Source organism: Plectropomus leopardus, chromosome 15 (assembly GCF_008729295.1).
Source record: "Plectropomus leopardus isolate mb chromosome 15, YSFRI_Pleo_2.0, whole genome shotgun sequence".
NCBI lineage: Eukaryota > Metazoa > Chordata > Actinopteri > Perciformes > Serranidae > Plectropomus > Plectropomus leopardus.
Genome location: NC_056477.1, coordinates 28155921 through 28176019, shown reverse-complemented (window position 1 = coordinate 28176019; position 20099 = coordinate 28155921).

Genomic DNA, 20099 nt, shown 5'->3' with positions numbered 1-20099 from the left:
GTCAATTCCCATAGAGCCTCATGTTAAAATGCCCAACTTCACAGTAGAAATAAACAGCCAGGTACCAAAAAAACCTTGACAACTTTATTAATGTTATATAGGCTTAAAGCTATACATTACAAAGAGTGTGAATGCTATTCAGGACAGTTAGATTTGACATGTTGTGATCAAGAAAACAGCAATGGCTAGGTAATGTTACTATTGTATAACTCTTGATCACAGAGGATAAGAATAGTTGTCGCTATTTCATTGTGTTTTTAGTTCATTAAAGTTTGACAGTAACATTTTGGTTTCTTAAAAAAAACAAAAAACAGTCTTGCTTAGTGTTTGATTAGACTAAAAGACCCCCAAGGGAGTTTAATGTTGAGCTTTTGGGGTGATCACATTTTGCTTAATTTTTAGTCCGTTTTTCACATTAGCATTAATGATTTCAGTTAACCATTGCTGTGTTGCACCATCTTACCAAGTGTGTAGCTAGCATTAGGGTCATCTTTACCATATCGTCCAAATATGGTCAGTTTTAGCTCCAAAAAAAAAACCAAGATGGCAAGAGCCAAAATGCAAAAATCAAGACTTCAAAACCAAGCCCCCAACAGCACCTGGCTTTAAAGCCACTACGCAGTGGCCAAATGTGGAGTTATAACTTCTATCATGTTATGTCATTGGGCCATATATATATTTACATAGATTTACATTATAAAGAGACATCTGTTAATCTTGGAATCCTGGATACATTTTGTAAGAATCAGAACCTCCACAAAATGACCAAAAAAAAAAAAAAAATCAGAATATGATCTACTCCATTAATTTTTAATGTCTTGAAGAGCCATATGATTAAATTATCATAAACCAGAAGTTACACGGTTGGCTGCCATAAGTCTCCAGAGCACTTGCACTATGGGCCCCACAATGTGGACAACTGAGGACCACCTAACTGAATAGCTTCTTTTGGGTTCATCCAACACTGAGCAACTTTCAAAGAAAAGAATAGGGGTCTCAAAGCTGTATTCAGTTCTCTTAATACATCCATGTTAATAACCAATGGGTGAAAGTATCATTGGTATGCCCATTACTGTATGCAATCAATGTAAAAAAATGACAATAAAATGAACTTATGTTGCATATTTTCAGTTTGATATCTTTCAGTTTGATAATACCATACTTCAAATAGTTGAATCCAAACATGCATTGAGAGTATTTGGCATTTAGTACAAAGTTTGAGGTGTAGGCATATACCCTGGAAAAGAGAAAACTACTCTGTGCTCTCCTGGCAAAGGTTTTTAAAAGCACTTGTGTAGTGTGAAAAGCTCTACAAAGCTAAGTAGTAAAATAAAGCATAAAGTGAATAAAACTGTCATTACAGACTGCTGGCACACCCTGTGGGGCTGTCAACAAGTTTTATGAGAAATAATGTGGCTGAACTGATGTTTTATATTAGTAATCATAGTGTGAAACAGGAGAAAAAAAACCAGCAGAGATTAAAGATTCATCTGAAATTATCTAAAGCTCTAGACAACATGTGCATCACATTTCGAAAAAGAGCTACGAAATAAGAGAAAACAAAGAAACACATTCGTGAAACTGACAACACATATCTGGCAAAAAGAAAGAAGCATCACATTAAGGAAATGAACATAAATCTTGTTCTAAAAACTGATTAGCACGCCAAAAATTATTAGAAAATCTCAACTGAAGGTCCACATACTGCTGCTGAATCCATCATAATATCATCATCAGTAGAGGGAGTTAGATTAGTTGTCATGTAGATATTTTAGGATAAATCACACCTGTAGCTCTGTTCATTTGGTCTGATTCAGGTGGGAAAAGTATAGGTGTTCTGTGGCAACCTTTCACTGTATTTCCAGCTGGAATATTGCCACAAAAAGTGGTTAGTTTTACCTCAGAAAGCTGTGTTTCCTTCTGGAACAGTGCCTCAAACAGCATTTTTTTGGTTTGTTTTTAACCAGACATTACTTTGCTTCTTGCCAGGAAAGTGGCACCAATTCAATTCAGGTTGTTTTTACCAAGACATTACTGTATTTTCTGCTGGGAGAGTGCCACGAAACAGTTTTTACTAGGAAATTGCAGCATTTTTTTACCAAGATAGTGGCACCAAAGGCGATTGTTTGTGACTGAAACATTGCTGCATTTCCTACAATGATAATGCCATGAAATGCTGTTGTTTATTGTCAAGATATTGTGTTTCCTGCCAGAATTGTTGCATGAAAAGCGGTTATTTCTTTACAAAGACATTGCTGCTTTTCTAGTGGGAATTGTGTCCCCAAACCCTGATATTTAAAGCCAAAACATGATCCTTTCCTAACCATAAGTGTTTTTTGTGTGTAAACCTAACTACACGTTAACCACAGCTGTGTGAAACATCGAGTTTCAGTACATCTGCTACAAAATAATGTGCAAATGTACATACCTTTGGTTGGTAGAGATGTACAATGCCAACATTTATTCTGGCAATATGGTTGTGAAAACCATATAATTCTGTTTGAAGTTCCAGAGCAATCGAGTGCCCCAGGGATGACACTTTTCTGTTGGGCCAAGTGGGAGGCTAATGTTGCCCTCATTTGCCTCGTCAAAAAACCTGTGGAATTTTTCCATTGGATTTTGGATCATTGCAGAAAGTAAGCTCTGTGGTAAACACATGTTTATGGTATTTAAATGTTTTGTTCAGTAGGATAATCTTCACAAACAAACGCCACTTTTTGTATTTTTGAAGTAAAAAAGCTATTGTTTGGCTGTGACAAACTACACTAAGGTGGCATAGCTACTGCTACAAGACTGTAAAACCACATTTGATGCAATTTTGTGTGACGATGTTCTGTAGTCTAATTTAACCACTTGCTAGCAACTGCCTTTTTAAGACACATAAAAGCTTAAGAGTTTGTGAATGTGGTATTTAGTGACATATTTATGTCATAGAACAAAATGTGAAAGTCTCATCAGCTTATGTTTACCACCAACCTTATTTAAGGCTTTTAATCTACAAACCCATTCATTTCTAGGTTTTAGGACTCATTATTGGGGTTCACTATGAAATATGTGGATCCATACATAGACTGTATTTGAAGATGGACAACATGACAGTTCCCCCAAAGTGTAACATTTCAATCTTGATCGCTCCCTGGTGTCTGACTGCAGTATAGGTCATAAAGCCTGCCCCTCTAGTGAATAGGACATATGCCAAACTAAAAACTCAGAGTACCTGCCAAATAAATTTTTCCCAAAGATGGTTTCTGTCACTGAGGGTAGTTCTCATCACCCTGATGATTTTTTTATGATAACTTTGGTTTTAATGAGGTATTAAATTCTACAAAAAAGGGATTTTCCACCATGATTGATAGCTGTTTGTGCAAATCCATGCACTCGAATGCAATGGACCTGCTCGCGGTTGGTTGGACAGGTGTTTTGGTAGGAACTCCCCCACTACAGATATCGCTACTGTGCAGATTCCTGCTTCAAATGACTTCACCAGTGCAAGATGGCAGTGCCCTTGTCTGTGATATTTTAGCCTCACTTAAGCATAGCGGAGGTTAATGGGGGCGCATCATCCATCTTTATATACAGTCTATGGACATATACAAATACTTTACAGTTACTGTACACATGGCATTTGGAAATATAACATTTTCACATTACCCTAATGGATTTCATTTTGAAATGAATGTAAGAAATAAATGCAATCCACATACCGCTACAGCCCCTCATCACACCAAATCACTCGCCAGCCGTCAGTTAAAACCAGCACGCAGACTGAGCTGAACCTTGTCACTGCTCATACGTTCGCTGTTCTCTGGCCAGTTTAGGCTGCACTTAACTAAAGCTGAAGCCTGCTGTGGCCTTGGGGTGCCCCTGTCTGTGCCAGCCATATCAATAGTCGCCACAGCTGGGCTCTGCTCTGACACTGTGCTGGAGACTATCGCACCACCGCCTTAACACCCAAACCATCCAGCCCCATCACTATCAGCGCATGTATGTTGGAGTGTGTGTATGTGTGTGTGTTTCCCCACTCTTCCTCCACAGCTTCAGTACATGCCCTTGAGCATGTGCAAAATGGCTCAGTATCAAAGAGTGATGATTGAACTGAAAACATACTCCACTTGGAGAAAAAATGAGCCCTCAGTGCGCGCCTGTTTAAGCATGTGAATGTGTGTGTGTGTGTGTGTGTGTGTGTGTGTGTGTGTATGTTTGGTATGGCAGATGTATGTTTGGTGAACTAACTTATGTTTGTGTTTGTGTCTGTGTGTGTTTGTGTGTGTGTGTGTGTGTGTGTGTGTGTGTGTGTATGGCAGATGTATGTTTGGTATGGCAGATGTATGTTTGGTGAACTAAACTTATGTATTGTGTGTGTGTGTGTGTGTGTGTGTGTGTGTGTGTGTGTGTGTGTGTGTGAGACTGTCCACTGTTAAAACAAAGCGAGGCAGAAAAGAAAGGAGACATTTGTTGAGACGTATTGAATTTCAATAAAAACGGCGATGAGGAGTACGGTGCTTGGGCGATTTTTCAATCTCGTTGCTCTGTCTTGAATTAGTCGTGGTACACTCCATTTTCACCATGCCCAGCTAATCAGATCTCCTCCCGTCCCCTGGGCCCTCCCTCATTTGGTACGTCCCATGAGTCGTGTGCCAATCAAATTGCTCATCAATGTCTGCCTCTTTCTATTTTCTCACTCTCCTGCTCCCCTCCTTCTTTTAAACCGTTTCATTAGACTGCGCAATAAAAAAAGAAAAGTTATTGAAGCTGAGCAGACATATCGTGTAAGGAGGAGAGCCAGGTAAATCCACTGGTGGTTATCTGCCGTTTTTAGACTCATTTAAAGAGTCATGTGGTCTTCTGTGGGTTGACCAAAATATGTGACACTTTGAAAGTAAAAATCCACTGGACAAACTTTAAATCACTGCTTAAATTACGAGATAAAACTCAAACTTAAAAGGTGCCATTGCTTATAACTAGCGGTTTTATTGCACATGCTACATTTGCTGGCAAAAATCATCCAAGCTTTGACTCATCATTACTGCAAAATAGCACACCTAATATTAATTCTCGTGTTGTTGTACTTGAGATTGATGTTGGTTTTGAGAACGGTCCCAAGATCACCGAGAGGGTCTTCGTCTCATTACGGAATTGGACGCATTTTGACTCAGTCTTATCTTGATCTCGGACACTGGGGACTCCGCGTTTTTAATCAAGACCAGTCAAGACCACAACAGATTTCTTTGTTAACATAATTACTATGATTGGATGTAAAACTTCCATCTTCAGATCCAGCCAATAAAGTAAGTCATTTGTAGTTTGCTTTTTTTTTGTTACCGATAATAGCTGCCAGCCTTCACTCATGTGGGAGCAGATCCACGAAGACAACACCAGGAGAAGCATACTTCTCTCAGCAGTGCTAACATCACAGCTGCATATTTTTGCCCACTCTTGCAGCTTGTTTGAGCAGGAAACAGGCCTGATTTGCGTGATGCTAACAACATCATGTGCAGCTTTCATAAACTTGACAATATGGTTAATTTGATTCTGTTTCACGTAAGTTTGCTCACATTCACAAAACTGTATTTGTCACTTTTGTGGGGATCCCAAAGTTTCCAAAGACACCAAAAATGTCTAATTACACGAAATGGAATTTAAATGAGATAATCTTCCCGCTAATTTAGATCAATTTCTGTTCCTCTTTAACCTTTAGCTTTAGCTAAAGTTTTCCTATAAGCTGCTGGAAACATGGTTTGAAATCTTAAGAATGCACATGTTATATCACAGTTGAGCGTCTCATTAAGTATCTTAAAAAATCTGAATGAAAATAAATGTTCCCAACCATTAGAAATTCGAGTTGATTTTAAAGATAATAGCATTTCTCCAGACTGTGTTGATGTGGCAGATCACATTTTGATTGACACCTCCTTGGGTCCCACCTTTATCAACTGTCTCTAGTCTCCACGACAACAGCAATGGAGCAAAGCAGAGTCGGCGTGGTGCAGCGCTGTCTGTTCCAGCCCTCTGACTCTGGCTGCGTTCCTCAATCCAATCTGACGCTCTGCACTAAAATGAGAGAGCTGTTGTTCGAAGCCACAGAGGGTTCTATTTCTCCGTGAACAGTTAAGTTCATCACACATTTACTCTGTTGGGTGGTTTGCTGCTCCGCCTCCCTAGACAGAGTGCCCAGAGTACGCTCTGACACTCTCAGAGTGCGGTGCTCTGCATAACTGAAAGGTACATACCGACAGCGCTCTGAATTTACGGTCCAATTTGTGCCAGAGTACACACTCCGAGTGTCTCCCAGTCCACCCTATTGTAAGGAGTGTTGAGGAATTTCAGTTTGGCATGTTAAATTAGTGTCAACTGACACATTACTTTGATTTTTTGATCAGCGTTATCCATGTTTTGCGATATGGATAGGGGATGATCATTGTCAAATCAACCCAACTTCAGAAAACTAAAATGACAATATTTCAAATTTGGATTGAGGCTAATGTCTGAGCATTTTTTTATGCTTTCTATTATGCATGTCCCCATGCAAGACCCCTAAATTACACATTTAGAAAGTTTCTGATGATTTGGGTTCCTAGAGGCTTTAACAGTGTCTTGTAGTGTTGTGTAGTGCCCCACAGTATGCTGCATAGTTTTTGTTTATCAGATGTGCAGTAAGGGGTTGGACAGGATTCAGACAGCTGTAAATGTGTGGCATTGTTATGACTGGCGACTATCTGTGTTTTGTGAGTGATTATTTTCTCTCTTTAAATATTGTTTGACTGACATATTGTCATAAGTTACCACAATGCATTGTTCTGCTGATATTATAATTTATTATCCTGCCATAAAACCCATCTAATGATTTAGAAGTGCACTCAATCTGTTTTTATAAGACAAAACTATGCAGCAATCTTAAAAAGCATAATATATACATATATATATATATATATTTCTTTTTTTGCACAAAGTGATTAAAGTCTCACCTCTCACACTGTTCCAATAGTTTCAGATTAATTCCTGCTTTCTTATAATTTCCTGGATGAAGAAAAAAAAAAGTTCTTTCTCTACAATTATACTGTTGGAGGGAACAATGTCCCATTTGGGATTTTAAGCCATTTACACAGATGATTCCAGTAATGCCATGCAAATAGAATTTAATTCAAAGTTAATTCGCCCGCATTACTTTTTAATAAAGAAATGATAAATTATAATCTCCTCTGCAATTTAATCTATTTATGCTGCTTCCGTCGCGGGAAAGTGTCCACTGCTTGTCTCTCCATTAATTGGGGGGGAGTAGAGAGAAAAAGAGAACCTAAAAGTGAAAGAAAATAACAGAGGGAGCAGGTAAATGTGTTATCTCAGCGCCGGACAGTGTTTGAGAAAGAAATAAAGGGTGTAATGAATTGATTTCATATTTAGACTCAGGCGTGTTGATACACATAGATCTCTAGTGGTCTTTCGGCGCCTGTAGCCTGCAGTATTTTCTTTCCTTTCATTAAGGTTGAGATTCTGCCCTTTGATAGTGTTATCGATTCTGCCTCCGAACACTGTGGCACCCCTGTGAAGTTGCTCTTCAGGTAGGAAAAAAAAAAGAAAAAAAAAGAAGAAGAAGCTATTATCTTTGGTGTTATCCTGTACCAGTGTAGTGGCGATTCACAAAACCGCTTTACTCGCCAGTGAACTGTTTTCCTCACTCTTTGTTCTTCCTCGCTTTTATTGAATTCAAGGGATAATTACAGATTCTGGAGCCGCCGCCGCAGCTCGGGCCCGCCGTAATTTCAGCGGACTGAGAATTTATTGCTTAAATCATTATGATTCTCTCCCCCGTCTCTGTGTTCAAATTCTATCTCTCCTTCAATCTGTTCCCGGTGTGTATGAAGAGCCGCAGAACTTCACTTCAGCTTAAGTCCAGATTTAACCTTGTAGTTTTTTTTATCATTATAATGGAGAGCAAATATCAAGTGAACATTCTCCTGCTCCCTCTAATCTGATACTTTGGTGACCTACATCTAATAATTCATCACCTTCACCAAATAATATCCTCTCTGTCCTCAGCTCTCTCCACCTTGTCTTCACAGGGAAGATGGCATTAGAGAAGAGGCAGTGGACACCTGGGGCCAATCATGGATCCAAAAACCTGTAAAGTCCAACGTTATGTTTTCAGCTGCTGTGACGTCTCTCTGGTATAAAGTGTTGAAATTAACTTTCAAAAAACATAATATACAAAGTAAAGGCAAATCTGGCGATCTGTCAAATCATGTCAAATCATTACATAAGTCAGTTTCTATTACATATGAACCTGCATGTGTTTCATTTCGAACTGAGTCTGGACAATATATTTTACTGCTTTATTTAATTCTGATGTTGTGTATTTGCCAGAAGTTTCGGTGTAGATTTCTGGAGGGGTGCATCCTCCTCAATATCAGATCAAATCAGAGATGTGAGCATTTTATAATGTCTTATACTTAAGTGTAACCTTGATGTGTTTGTCTTTTATTTCTTTTTTTTTACTGTATGTTGTAACACTATGTGATCTTGATGTAAATGTTCACATTTTTTGTGTTCTTTTTTACCATAACAGTTATTGTATGTATGTTATTGTATGTAACCTTGATATCTTCTTTTTTTCCTCTTTCCTACTGAAAGCCTAACTAGGGGCAGGAGTACAAAACTATCAATAGCTATAATCACTACATGTGAAACTTTAGTTACTACAGCTTGTTTGTAACAGGCTAAAGTTGTACTATCTTAATTCACATTGTTCCTATCAAATAACCTATATAATTAAATTAAATAAATATAGGAATTGTACATTTATCCCTAACCCTAGCCCCGACCCTGACCCCAAACCTTAACCCTACTAGTATGTTCAAGTATATTTAAAAACAGTGTCTAATTTGCGCAGTTTAAAAGAAAAAATAATTAGCTGCCTATGTATTATTATCAGAGTTTTCCAAGTCTTAAATAGCAATATTGGTATTGGCCTCAACTTAATTTCAGGTCATCCTGTGGTTTCACTCAAATCTACCACATTATCTTTCTCTTTCTACTATCTTACATCAGGATAACTGTAAAAATTGTACTGGTTTCATGCCAAAAAGTGCAAATGGACTAGAAATGATGTACATATTAATGCACCGACCTGTATAGTGCTCTTTTGTGGGATTCTATGTAAAATGCTCCACAGTACAAGCCACATTAATCCATTCACACACTGGTGGTAGAGGCTACCTTTGAGGTGCCACGTTCTACTCAGTTTTAATGTTGTTACATGCACTGCCATCACACAGCCATGGAAAACCCAACAGGAGAAATTTCAGAGATGACATCACAGACTGTCGCTAATAACTTTACCAATGCCTTTTTTTGCAGGTGATTTATTACAATAATAATTTAAGCCTCAAGTGTCATTCATCCGGGTCCAAGCAGATTGCAGGTATTTGAATGCTTGCTTTTTTAATTGACAAGAGGCAATACTCTTGATGGTCTTTGGGATTACTCACGGTGGTCATTACTATATGCTGATGCTTTTGTGACTTCTACTTTCACAAACATGACATGCTTCACATGACTACTTTTGATTTTTTATTCCTGTCAAGATCTTGAATGCATGGCATGTTTATTCATTTATACAAAAATCGTGTTACTGTTTGAAAAATGTCAAAAGTTACCACTTGCATGATGGCACAGGCAGAAATTGAACTCATCATCTTTGCATTGAAAGCCAACCACATTACTACTCAACCCGTGAACAAATCAGTAAAATGTATTGTAGATCATAGTAGGTTTTGATAGAAGGAATAATGACTTGAGTATAACAAATTGGATATTTGTGCTTTGTCATCTGAGATTTTGAACTTCAGTTTGGAGATTTAAAAAGTAGCACAGCATGTCCACTTTTAAGTTCATAAGAAATGGGAGAAAACAGGAGATTCAACCAGGTGCAGATAGTTTACTGCCAACTTCTTCAACCCTGCTCTCCGACTCCAAGGCCAAGTAGCAGCATCTGAAGAGGAAGGCAAGAAGAACCCACTGCACCACCAGAAAGACATGGCTGCCCTTACACCCTCTGACAGTTTGATGCAATGACGTCACCTGTGCAAAACTTTGGAAAACTCATTCTGCTGGTCTCAGGTGTTTTGTCAAATGTTAAGTGTGACATTGGTTAAAAATAATAATGAAAAAAAAAATATTAGCCACATAGTAGAAAAGTAAAACAATGAATCACAAATGGCTCAAGGTTACATGGATCTGAACTCAACAAAAACATCTTTGTCAATTTTGGTAACATTTGAATGAAAACTTGTAGAGCTATAAATCTGAGATTTTGTCGTAAGATTTTTCTGATTAAAACATTTAGCGAAGAAGAAGACATAAAAAAGCAGGGCTCCACAATGGAGTGCAGCTGTCATGGTAAGTACGTCATAAAAATATTGTAAAATGTGTCATAGTATTTCAAGAAAAACAAAAGAAACATAGTATAGTCTGTCAAAACAGAACTATCAAAAAAAATTGTTATGGTATAATATGTCATAAAACCATTGTAAAAATGCCATAGCCTAGTGTGCCATAAAAAATATGAAAGTATATAACATCAAGAAAGTATATTGCTAAAAAATCCTAAAATGTTAAAGTATAGTATGTGGTTAAACAAAATGTAATAGCACAATATGTTGCTAAAAAAAAAAATCACAAAAACATCAAAAAATCATTAAAAAGACATAGTATAGTATTGGGACCAAATATCATAAAAAATGTAATAGTATAGTATGGGAACCAAAAATCATGAAAAACGACATGGTATAGTATGGGGTCCAAAAATCGTAAAAACAACATCATTAAAAAATCATCAAAAAACCCCCCACCAAAAAAACATAGTATAATATGTCATTTGAAACTTAGCAAAAAATGACGTACTATGGTATCTCATTCAAAAATCCTGAAAAACAACATAGTATAGAATGTGGTCCAAAAATCATTAAAAAACGACATACTATATAAAAATCTTTTTAAAAAAACTACATAGTATAGTATGGGTACCAAAAATGATAATATTACGATTAAGTATGCTATGTTGTCCACAAATCATTAAAAACTACAAAGTATAGTATGTCAACCGAAAATTTTACTTTACTGACAGTTTTTCGTCAATATTCCTTTATTTCGACAGACGCATCTGCCGATATTGGTTTTACCTGTTTCGGGACAACTTCACCTGATTTATCAGCCAAAACAATATATCATTCAACTTTTCACAATCACCATGCAATTTCATGCTTTTTTGGCCGTTTTTGCAACATATTTTGCCATGGTACGTTTCGGCACGCCATTTAATGTGTATTCCATTTGTTTTTAAGACATTTAAAATTTTGAAATTTTTCGCCAAAAATGCAATACTATAGTATGGTTTTGTCAGTCATTTTTTCAACATGCAATTCTATGCTGTTCATGGCCGTTTTTGCAACACATTTTGCCATGGCATGTCTCGGCACATATTTAAGGTGTATTCCAAGTGTTTTCAAGACATTTCAAATTTTGAAACTTTTCACCAAAAATGCAATACTATAGTATGGCTTTTTCGGTCATTTTTTCAACATGCAATTCAATGCATTTTAGGGCCGTTTTTGCAACTTTCTTTCCCATGGAATGTCTCTACACGCTATTTAATGTGCATTCCATGTGTTTTTAAGACATTTAAAATTTTGAACTTTTTCACCAAAAATGCAATACTATAGTATGGCTTTTTCGGTCATTTTTTCAACATGCAATTCTATGCTGTTCTTCACCGTTTTTGCAACACATTTTGCCATGGCATGTCTCGGCATGCTATTTAAGGTGTATTCCAAGTGTTTTCAAGACAATTCAAATTTTGAAATTTTTCACCAAAAATGCAATACTATAGTATGGCTTTTTCGGTCATTTTTTCAACATGCAATTCTATGCTGTTCTTGGCCGTTTTTGCAACACATTTTGCCATGGCATGTCTCCGGCACGCTATTTAAGGTGTATTCCAAGTGTTTTTCAAGACATTTAAAATTTTGAAATTTTTCACCAAAAATGCAATACTATAGTATGGCTTTTTCGGTCATTTTTTCAACATGCAATTCTATGCTGTTCTTCACCGTTTTTTGCAACACATTTTGCCATGGCATGTCTCGGCATGCTATTTTAAGGTGTATTCCAAGTGTTTTCAAGACAATTTCAAATTTTGAATTTTTCACCAAAATGCAATACTATAGTATGGCTTTTTCGGTCATTTTTTCAACATGCAATTCTATGCTGTTCTTGGCCGTTTTTGCAACACATTTTGCCATGGCATGTCTCGGCACACTATTTAAGGTGTATTCCAAGTGTTTTCAAGACATTTAAAATTTTGAAATTTTTCACCAAAAATGCAATACTATAGTATGGCTTTTTCGGTCATTTTTTCAACATGCAATTCTTTGCTGTTTTTGGCTATTTTTGCAACTTTCTTTCCCATGGAATGTCTTTGCACGCTATTTTAAGGTGTGTTCCATGTTTTTAAGACATTTAAAAATTTTGAAATTTTTCACCAAAAATGCAATACTATAGTATAGCTTTTTCGGTCATTTTTTCAACATGCAATTCTATGCTGTTTAGGGCCGTTTTTGCAACTTTCATTTTTCCCATGGAATGTCTCTGCACACTATTTAAATGTGTATTCCATGTGTTTTTAAGACATTTAAAATTTGAAATTTTCCACCAAAAATGCAATACTATAGTATGGCTTTTTCGGTCATTTTTTCAACATGCAATTCTATGCTGTTCTTAGCCGTTTTTGCAACACATTTTGCCATGGCATGTCTCGGCACGCTATTTAAGGTGTATTCCAAGTGTTTTCAAGACATTCAAATTTTGAAATTTTTCACCAAAAATGCAATACTATAGTATGGCTTTTTCGGTCATTTTTTCAACATGCAATTCTATGCTGTTTTTGGCGTTTTTGCAACTTTCTTTTCCCATGGAATGTCTTTGCACGCTATTTAAGGTGTATTCCATGTGTTTTAAGACATTTAAAATTTTGAAATTTTTCACCAAAAATGCAATACTATAGTATAGCTTTTTCGGTCATTTTTTCAACATGCAATTCTATGCTGTTCTTGGCCGTTTTTGCAACACATTTTGCCATGGCATGTCTCGGCACGCTATTTAAGGTGTATTCCATGTGTTTTCAAGACATTTAAAATTTTGAAATTTTTCACCAAAAATGCAATACTATAGTATGGCTTTTTCGGTCATTTTTTTTCAACATGCAATTCTATGCTGTTTTTGGCCGTTTTTGCAACTTTCTTTCCCATGGCATGTCTCGGCACACTATTTAAGGTGTATTCCATGTGTTTTCAAGACATTTAAAATTTTGAAATTTTTCACCAAAAATGCAATACTATAGTATAGCTTTTTCGGTCATTTTTTCAACATGCAATTCTATGCTGTTTTTGGGCCATTTTTTTGCAACTTTCTTTCCCATGGAATGTCTCTGCACGCTATTTAATGTGTGTTCCATGTGTTTTTAAGACATTTAAAATTTTGAAATTTTTCACCAAAAATGCAATACTATAGTATGGCTTTTTCAGTCATTTTTTCAACATGCAATTCTATGCTGTTTTTCACCGTTTTTTGCAACACATTTTGCCATGGCATGTCTCGGCATGCTATTTAAGGTGTATTCCAAGTGTTTTTCAAGACAATTTCAAATTTTGAAATTTTTTCACCAAAAATGCAATACTATAGTATGGCTTTTTCGGTCATTTTTTCAACATGCAATTCTATGCTGTTCTTCACCGTTTTTGCAACACATTTTGCCATGGCATGTCTCGGCACGCTATTTAAGGTGTATTCCATGTGTTTTTTCAAGACATTTCAAATTTTGAAATTTTTCACCAAAAATGCAATACTATAGTATGGCTTTTTCGGTCATTTTTTCAACATGCAATTCTATGCTGTTTTTGGCCGTTTTTGCAACTTTCTTTCCCATGGAATGTCTTGCACGCTATTTAAGGTGTATTCCATGTGTTTTTAAGACATTTAAAATTTTGAAATTTTTCACCAAAAATGCAATACTATAGTATGGCTTTTTCGGTCATTTTTTCAACATGCAATTCTATGCTGTTTTGGCCGTTTTTTGCAACACATTTTGCCATGGCATGTCTCGGCACGCTATTTAAGGTGTATTCCAAGTGTTTTCAAGACATTTAAAAAATTTTGAAATTTTTCACCAAAAATGCAATACTATAGTATGGCTTTTTCGGTCATTTTTTCAACATGCAATTCTATATGCTGTTTTGGGCCGTTTTTTGCAACACATTTTGCCATGGCATGTCGGCACGCTATTTAAGGTGTATTCAAGTGTTTTTCAAGACATTTAAAATTTTGAAATTTTTCACCAAAAATGCAATACTATAGTATGGCTTTTTCGGTCATTTTTTCAACATGCAATTCTATGCTGTTCTTCACCGTTTTTGCAACACATTTTGCCATGGCATGTCTCGGCACATGCTATTTAAGGTGTATTCCAAGTGTTTTCAAGACATTTAAAATTTTGAAATTTTTCACCAAAAATGCAATACTATAGTATGGCTTTTTCGGTCATTTTTTCAACATGCAATTCTTTGCTGTTTTTGGCCATTTTTGCAACTTTCTTTCCCATGGAATGTCTTTGCACGCTATTTAAGGTGTATTCCATGTGTTTTTAAGACATTTAAAATTTTGAAAAATTTTCCACCAAAAATGCAATACTATAGTATGGCTTTTTCGGTCATTTTTTCAACATGCAATTCTATGCTGTTCTTGGCCGTTTTTGCAACACATTTTGCCATGGCATGTCTCGGCACGCTATTTAAGGTGTATTCCAAGTGTTTTCAAGACATTCAAATTTTGAAATTTTTCACCAAAAATGCAATACTATAGTATGGCTTTTTCGGTCATTTTTTCAACATGCAATTCTATGCTGTTCTTGGCCGTTTTTGCAACACATTTTGCCATGGCATGTCTCGGCACGCTATTTAAGGTGTATTCCAAGTGTTTTTCAAGACATTTCAAATTTTGAAATTTTTCACCAAAAATGCAATACTATAGTATGGCTTTTTCGGTCATTTTTTCAACATGCAATTCTATGCTGTTCTTGGCCGTTTTTGCAAACATTTTGCCATGGCATGTCTCGGCACACTATTTAAGGTGTATTCCAAGTGTTTTCAAGACATTTCAAATTTTGAAATTTTTCACCAAAAATGCAATACTATAGTATGGCTTTTTCGGTCATTTTTTCAACATGCAATTCTATGCTGTTCTTGGCCGTTTTTGCACACTTTTTTGCCATGGCATGTCTCGGCACACTATTTAAGGTGTATTCCATGTGTTTTCAAGACATTTAAAATTTTGAAATTTTTCACCAAAAATGCAATACTATAGTATGGCTTTTTCGGTCATTTTTTCAACATGCAATTCTATGCTGTTTTGGGCCGTTTTTTGCAACTTTCTTTCCCATGGAATGTCTTTGCACGCTATTTAAAGGTGTATTCCATGTGTTTTTAAGACATTTAAAATTTTGAAATTTTCCACCAAAAATGCAATACTATAGTATGGCTTTTTCGGTCATTTTTTCAACATGCAATTCTATGCTGTTTTTAGGGCCGTTTTTGCAACTTTCTTTCCCATGGAATGTCTCTGCACGCTTTTAAGGTGTGCATTCCATGTGTTTTTAAGACATTTAAAATTTTGAAATTTTTCACCAAAAATGCAATACTATAGTATGGCTTTTTTTCAGTCATTTTTTCAACATGCAATTCTATGCTGTTCTTCACCGTTTTTGCAACACATTTTGCCATGGCATGTCTCGGCATGCTATTTAAGGTGTATTCCAAGTGTTTTCAAGACATTCAAATTTTGAAATTTTTCACCAAAAATGCAATACTATAGTAGTATGGCTTTTTTCGGTCATTTTTTCAACATGCAATTCTATGCTGTGTTTTGGCCGTTTTTTGCAACACATGGCTTTTTGCCATGGCATGTCTTCGGCATGCTATGGCATTTCGGCACACTATTTAAGGTGTATTCCAGTGTTTTCAAGACATTTAAATTTTGAAATTTTTCACCAAAAATGCAATACTATAGTATGGCTTTTTCGGTCATTTTTTCAACATGCAATTCTATGCTGTTTTTGGCCGTTTTTGCAACCTTTTTTCCCATGGAATGTCTCTGCACACTATTTAAGGTGTATTCCATGTGTTTTTAAGACATTTAAAATTTTGAAATTTTTTCACCAAAAATGCAATACTATAGTATGGCTTTTTCGGTCATTTTTTCAACATGCAATTCTATGCTGTTCTTGGCCGTTTTTGCAACACATTTTGCCATGGCATGTCTCGGCACGCTATTTAAGGTGTATTCCATGTGTTTTTAAGACATTTAAAATTTTGAAATTTTTCACCAAAAATGCAAATACTATAGTATGGCTTTTTCGGTCATTTTTTCAACATGCAATTCTATTTTTGCTGTTTTTTGGCCATTTTTGCAACTTTCATTTTCCCATGGAATGTCTTTGCACGCTATTTAAGGTGTATTCCATGTGATTTTAAGACATTTAAAATTTTGAAATTTTTCACCAAAAATGCAATACTATAGTATGGCTTTTTCGGTCATTTTTTCAACATGCAATTCTATGCTGTTTTTAGGGCCGTTTTTGCAACTTTCTTTCCCATGGAATGTCTCGGCACGCTATTTAATGTGTATTCCATGTGTTTTTAAGACATTTAAAATTTTGAAATTTTTCACCAAAAATGCAATACTATAGTATGGCTTTTTCGGTCATTTTTTCAACATGCAATTCTATGCTGTTCTTCTTGGCCGTTTTTGCAACACATTTTGCCATGGCATGTCTCGGCACATGCTATTTAAGGTGTATTCCAAGTGTTTTCAAGACAATTAAAATTTTGAAAATTTTTCACCAAAAATGCAATACTATAGTATGGCTTTTTCGGTCATTTTTTCAACATGCAATTCTATGCTGTTCTTGGCCGTTTTTGCAACTTTTTTGCCATGGCATGTCTCGGCACACTATTTAAGGTGTATTTCAAGTGTTTTCAAGACATTTCAAATTTTGAAATTTTTCACCAAAAATGCAATACTATAGTATGGCTTTTTCGGTCATTTTTTCAACATGCAATTCTATGCTGTTCTTCACCGTTTTTGCAACACATTTTGCCATGGCATGTCTCGGCATGCTATTTAAGGTGTATTCCAAGTGTTTTCAAGACAATTCAAATTTTGAAATTTTTCACCAAAAATGCAATACTATAGTATAGCTTTTTCGGTCATTTTTTCAACATGCAATTCTATGCTGTTCTTGGCCGTTTTTGCAACACATTTTGCCATGGCATGTCTCGGCACACTATTTAAGGTGTATTCCAAGTGTTTTCAAGACATTTAAAATTTTGAAATTTTTCACCAAAAATGCAATACTATAGTATGGCTTTTTCGGTCATTTTTTCAACATGCAATTCTTTGCTGTTTTTGGCTATTTTTGCAACTTTCTTTCCCATGGAATGTCTTTGCACGCTATTTAAGGTGTGTTCCATGTGTTTTTAAGACATTTAAAATTTTGAAATTTTCCACCAAAAATGCAATACTATAGTATAGCTTTTTCGGTCATTTTTTCAACATGCAATTCTATGCTGTTTAGGGCCGTTTTTGCAAACTTTCTTTCCCATGGAAATGCCTCTGCACACTATTTAATGTGTATTCCATGTGTTTTTAAGACATTTAAAATTTTGAAATTTTTTTCACCAAAAATGCAATACTATAGTATGGCTTTTTCGGTCATTTTTTCAACATGCAATTCTATGCTGTTCTTAGCCGTTTTTGCAACACATTTTGCCATGGCATGTCTCGGCACGCTATTTAAGGTGTATTCCATGTGTTTTTAAGACATTTAAAATTTTGAAATTTTTCACCAAAAATGCAATACTATAGTATGGCTTTTTCGGTCATTTTTTCAACATGCAATTCTATGCTGTTCTTCACCGTTTTTGCAACACTTTTTGCCATGGCATGTCTCGGCATGCTATTTAAGGTGTATTCCAAGTGTTTTCAAGACATTTCAAATTTTGAAATTTTTCACCAAAAATGCAATACTATAGTATGGCTTTTCGGTCATTTTTTCAACATGCAATTCTATGCTGTTCTTGGCCGTTTTTGCAACACATTTTGCCATGGCATGTCTCGGCATGCTATTTAAGGTGTATTCCAAGTGTTTTCAAGACATTTAAAATTTTGAAATTTTTCACCAAAAATGCAATACTATAGTATGGCTTTTTCGGTCATTTTTTCAACATGCAATTCTATGCTGTTTTTGGCCTTTTTTGCAACTTTTTTCCCATGGAATGTCTTTGCACGCTATTTAAGTGTGTATTCCATGTGTTTTTTAAGACATTTAAAATTTTGAAATTTTTCACCAAAAATGCAATACTATAGTATGGCTTTTTTTTTTCGGTCATTTTTTCAACATGCAATTCTATGCTTTTTGTTCATTTTTTCAACGCAATTTTTGCAACACGTTTTTGCCATGGCATGTCTCGGCACGCTATTTAAGGTGTATTCCAAGTGTTTTCAAGACATTTAAAATTTTGAAATTTTTCACCACCAAAAATGCAATACTATAGTATGGCTTTTTCGGTCATTTTTTCAACATGCAATTCTATGCTGTTTTTTGGCCGTTTTTGCAACTTTTTTCCCATGGAATGTCTCGGCACGCTATTTAAGGTGTATTCCATGTGTTTTTAAGACATTTAAAATTTTGAAATTTTTCACCAAAAATGCAATACTATAGTATGGCTTTTTCGGTCATTTTTTCAACATGCAATTCTATGCTGTTCTTGGCCGTTTTTGCAACACTTTTTTGCCATGGCATGTCTCGGCACGCTATTTAAGGTGTATTCCAAGTGTTTTCAAGACATTTAAAATTTTGAAATTTTTCACCAAAAATGCAATACTATAGTATGGCTTTTTCGGTCATTTTTTCAACATGCAATTTCTATGCTGTTTAGGGCCGTTTTTGCAACTTTTTTCCCATGGAATGCCTCTGCACGCTATTTAAGGTGTATTCCATGTGTTTTTAAGACATTTAAAATTTTGAAATTTTCCACCAAAAATGCAATACTATAGTATGGCTTTTTCGGTCATTTTTTCAACATGCAATTCTATGCTGTTCTTGGCCTGTTTTTGCAACACATTTTGCCATGGCATGTCTCGGCACGCTATTTAAGGTGTATTCCATGTGTTTTTAAGACATTTCAAATTTTGAAATTTTTCACCAAAAATGCAATACTATAGTATGGCTTTTTCGGTCATTTTTTCAACATGCAATTCTATGCTGTTTTTTGGCCGTTTTTGCAACTTTCTTTCCCATGGAATGTCTTTGCACGCTATTTAAGGTGTGCATTCCATGTGTTTTTAAGACATTTAAAATTTTGAAATTTTCCACCAAAAATGCAATACTATAGTATGGCTTTTTCGGTCATTTTTTCAACATGCAATTCTATGCTGTTCTTCACCGTTTTTGCAACACTTTTTTGCCATGGCATGTCTCGGCACGCTATTTAAGGTGTATTCCAAGTGTTTTCAAGACATTTCAAATTTTGAAATTTTTCACCAAAAATGCAATACTATAGTATGGCTTTTTTCGGTCATTTTTTCAACATGCAATTTTATGCATTTTAGGGCCGTTTTTGCAACGTTTTTGCAAACCATTTGCCATGGCATGTCTCGGCACGCTATTTAAGGTGTATTCCATGTGTTTTTCAAGACATTTAAAATTTTGAAATTTTTCACCAAAAATGCAATACTATAGTATGGCTTTTTTCGGTCATTTTTTCAACATGCAATTCTATGCTGTTTTTAGGGCCGTTTTTGCAACTTTCTTTCCCATGGAATGTCTCGGCACGCTATTTAAGGTGTATTCCATGTGTTTTTAAGACATTTAAAATTTTGAAAATTTTTCACCAAAAATGCAATACTATAGTATGGCTTTTTCGGTCATTTTTTCAACATGCAATTCTATGCTGTTCTTGGCCGTTTTTGCAACACATTTTTGCCATGGCATG